The sequence below is a fragment of the Acinonyx jubatus genome, chromosome B1 (genome assembly GCF_027475565.1).
Source record: "Acinonyx jubatus isolate Ajub_Pintada_27869175 chromosome B1, VMU_Ajub_asm_v1.0, whole genome shotgun sequence".
Lineage (NCBI taxonomy): Eukaryota > Metazoa > Chordata > Mammalia > Carnivora > Felidae > Acinonyx > Acinonyx jubatus.
In genome coordinates, this window is record NC_069382.1 from 110,555,484 (window position 1) to 110,560,016 (window position 4,533).

The following is a 4,533-nucleotide window of genomic DNA, read 5'->3' on the forward strand; positions in this document are numbered from 1 at the left end:
AGGGATAATGACTAATGTCTTTTAACTGATAGAAAAGCTCAATAAAATGTTTGCCAACCACTGGTCTTGCCTGTTTGAGGGGATTTAATAGTAAATCACCCAGATCCAGCAGATGAATTTCTTTATTTCCTAAAAACCAGCCTCTAGAACAGTTCTCTACACTTGGCAGATACTCTGTAATTGTTAAATGAGGAATACATTCTTAGCATGCATGTCGTCGTGGAAGAAATAAAATGCAGTCTTTTCATCTTAATGGTCTTGAGTTAGAATTCTGAACTTCACACTTTATAACTTCGTGTCTTTGAGTAAGTCACTCATCATTTTGAACATCAATATTCTCATCTGTAAAATAAAGATAATACAGCAAGCCACTTACAAGAATTAAAAGGTATAACTAATGTAAGCTGCTTAGCATAATGCCACTACACATTATGAACTCAGTACTTAGGGCGCCTGGGTGGCTCAGCCTGTTAAGCGTCTGACTCAGTGTCGGCTCAGGTCACGATCTCATGGTTTCATGAGTTCGAGCCCCAAACTAGGCTCTGCATTGGGATTTTCTCTCTGTCTCTCTGTCTCTCTGTCTCTGTCTCTCTCTGTCTCTCTCTGTCTCTCTCTCTCGGCTCCTCCTCCACTCATGCTGTCTCCATCTCTCTCAAAATAAATAAATAAACAATAACAACAAAAAATACCTCAGGGGTGCGTGGATGGCTCAGTCAGTTAAGCATCAGACTCTTGGTTTCAGCTCAGGGCATGATGTAGTGTTTTTGTAAGTTTGAGCCCCAAGTTGGGCTCTGCACTGGCAGCATGGAGCCCGCTTGTGATTCTCTCTCTCTCTCTCTCTCTCTCTCTCTCTCTATCCTCCCCCACTCATGCTGTCTGTCTCTCAAATAATTAAAGTTAAAAATTTGTTAAATATGTTTTTAATTAAAAAAAAAAGAACTTAGTACTTGAAACAAGGTCTGCAGCTGTGTGCGACTCAGCCCAAACCAGAAGCCCCTTTTACCTCGTAAGTCCACCCTTGCTTCTATCAAAATTACTTTACCTTATAGTCACCCAAGGAAAGGCTTATTTGCCTAGACGTGAATGAATTACATGGAAGAAATACAGATAATTTTAAAGCCGGGGGAGAATCTTATAAAGCCAGGGTCATTCATGACTCCTTCCTTTGCCACACTGCAAAAGAGGTTTGCTGATTGAAATTACTTTTTCAGGGTTTAGACGGTTGTTCTCTCTGAGCTCACCTGGGTTGAAGAGTGTTATTGCTCCTAAATGACTTGCAGGTTGGAAGGGGATATGCCTCTTCTATTAGTCATGTAAGGGAAGTCTCCATGAGCAGATGATCATCTTCTGTGACCTGTGAAAACACAGCGAGGTCCAAAGGAACTTTACAATCTCAGAGAGAAGAGGCATGGAGAGAGAAATTAGTTAGGCTGCTAAATCCTGAGTGAGAACAGAGCAACGGGGAGGGGGGAGGGGAGCTGTTTAATAAAGTGTTAACCTATGAGGTCCCTGTAGGGTTGACTTTTCCAGGCCCTCCCCAGATGGACTGGAAGTTGTATGGCAGGATTCTGGGGCTGCTCTTGCACATGGTTTCCTAAAGGGATTATGAGACATTCCAGCACAGGTACTAGGTGTTCAGCCACTGAGTCCCAGTAGGGCTGGAAAGGAAAGGCAGAGAATAGAGCAGGTCAGCCACACCAAATGGATTCAAGGCTCCAATTCACCCTTCAGCTCTTAGTTTAGTAGATTCTCCTCTGGCAAGTCCTTCTTGATCCTCCAGTACAGGGAAGCTTGAGTTCTGAACATTCGTCATCTCCGTGGAGGTACCATTTGGGGTCTGCTTCCTAAATGTGCCTTTCCCAAAGCCCATTCTCCAACACCACACTGGGCATGGAAAAGGCTGGTCAGCCTATTCACAACTGTGGTTTTGTTAATGACACTATTCCATTTAGAAACCTGGGGATCACTGGTGATTCCTGGTTCTCTTTCCTTCCAGAGTCACGTCTTAAACATTTGACTTCAGATTTTTCCGCCCAAGTCTATGCTCTCTTCTCCACATTGTCATAACCTTACTTAGCCTTCAACATTTTTCTCCCCAACTATAAATTCTTTTCCTAGTCCCCTGTCCAGTCTCTAATTTGCTCTCGCAGGGCTTTTTCAGAAATGCTGGTCCTATGACCCACCTCTCAAGCTGCTTGAGTGACTTCCCACCCCTACACAACTATTGCAAACTGGTGACCCCTTGGGTCAAATCTGGACCACAGACAGGTTTTGTTTTGCCTCAACGATGATTTGTTTGAAAAGAAAATTAATTTCTCTCCAATGTTTAAAAATCTTAACATGTCGCACACCTATATACATAAACATATTTAATTTTTCTTAAGAAATTAAAGATCCAAGGGTGCCTGGGTGGCTCAGTTGGTTGAACCTTCGACTTTGGCTCAGGTCATGATCTCGCATTCTGTGATTTCAAGCCCTGCATCAGGCTCTGTGCTGACAGCTCAGAGCCTGGAGCCTGCTTCAAGTTCTCTTTGTCCCTCTCTCTGCCCCCTCCCTTGCTCATGCTCTGTCTCTTTCTCTCAAAAATAAATAAACATAAGAAAACATTTTTAATTAAAAAAAAGAAAAGAGAAAAAGAAAAAAAGAAATTAAAGATCTGGCAACGCTGGGCCTCTATTCAAACAGGGCCACAGTAGATCACAGCTGCTGCCTTCTTTAGATGGGACCTAGTTTTCAAGTTCAACACAATCCCCACCATGCCTTATTGTTTATCCACACTGAGGCCAAGTGTTAGATGCCCTTTGTCCATACTTTTGTGGTGTTCTTTCCTTAGAGTTAAGAGAAAAGTGCAATATTCTTATACCCATGTTCATGTTAAAATTGGGAAAGCAAAAGAGACTTGACATGGCAATGAATTCAGAAAAAAAAAATGAGAAAACATAAATTTCTGTCAGAAGTGAAGACATACATACAACGTGTGTCTGAGTCAACATAATACCATTTTCTAATAACTTGTTTACTTCATTCATTTGTCACCTAATCCTGGTCCTTCTGGGGCATTTGTGTTTTTGACTCTGTCTTAAAGGATGGAGCCTTAATCTCTTAACATGACACGCAGAGCCTCTCACCTTACCAGCTCTTGTTGTCTTGTCCCATCTCTACCCCATGACTGATATTCTTAATTCATTCTTCCCAGACAATTGCTATGCGTGGAAGTAAGAAGAGCGACCACTACTGAGTCTTTTCTATCTCCTAAAAAGAGACAGGTGTAAAGATGGGTCTGTTTCCCAAGGCTATTTGTTCCCCAATCACTAAAGTCTTTCACAAGCAAGATACCAAATCTAGCAAATCTAAATTGAGGCTTTCGAATACACTTAGAATTCTGTACACTTAGAATTTTGTGCCCGGTACTGTTGTAAGCTATTTATACAATACCCCTAAGAGATAGGTTCTGTCATCCCATATTATAGCTGAAGACATGAAATCTTAGAGGAATTTAGGAATTCCAGAGATAACATGGTTACTGAGAGGCTCAGGCAGGAATTGAATTCAGGTCTATCTTATACCAATGATCTTGACCTCAGTTCTTCCTCAAAAGTGTTCCTTGGCCTATAATGCACTTCTCTGTTACCATCTACATAAGATTTTTACTAATTCTTAGTGACTCAGCTTAAATATTCCTCTGCTACATAAATTCATTTCTTCAGATACATTATTCATTCCAAAAAATATGTATTGATTGAGTTCCTATCTGACATAATATGTGTAAAGAGTTTATGTGCCTGGCACATAGTAAGTGAAAAAGCAGTCTATTTTAGCCCCTACCACACAGTTACACTACATTGTGATTATTTGTAATAATTTTACCTCTGATAGCACTCATAATCTGGAAGGAAAGAGGTGTGACCAAAGAATGCCGAACCCATTCATAGGTAGGACAATAAATGTTATTTTGAAAACTGTAAGAAAATGAACAAACCAGAAACCCCTTTCAGCAGAGTATCAGGGGGTTTCAGCTAGATTTGAACACTAAAGTCTGAATGAATATTGAAATTCTTTGAATGGAGTAATGCTCCAGAAAAGAACTTAGAGTGATTATTGAAAATACGTACCCACTCGAATAGAGAAAGAAAAGAAGAATGAAGTAAGAACCCAACTGAGGACAAAATAAATAAGCTGTTGGTGGGAGCTGCATGGAGGAATTATGTTCCAGAAAATGCCAAAGACAAACATTTTGAAATCACAGCGAGCCTACTTTTGAACTTTTGCAAATTGAGAATTTAATTTTTTTTTAACATTTATATATTTTTGAGAGACAGAGAGAAAGAGTGTGAGCAGGGAGGGGCAGAGAGAGAAGGAGACACAGAATCTGAAGCAGGCTCCAGGCTCTGAGCAAGCTGTCAGCACAGACCCTGATGCAGGGCCCGGACCCACGAACCGTGAGATCATGACCTGAGCCAAACTCTGACACTCAACCGACTGAGCCACCCAGGTGCTCCGTGAATTGAGGATTTAAACAAACAAACAAAAATC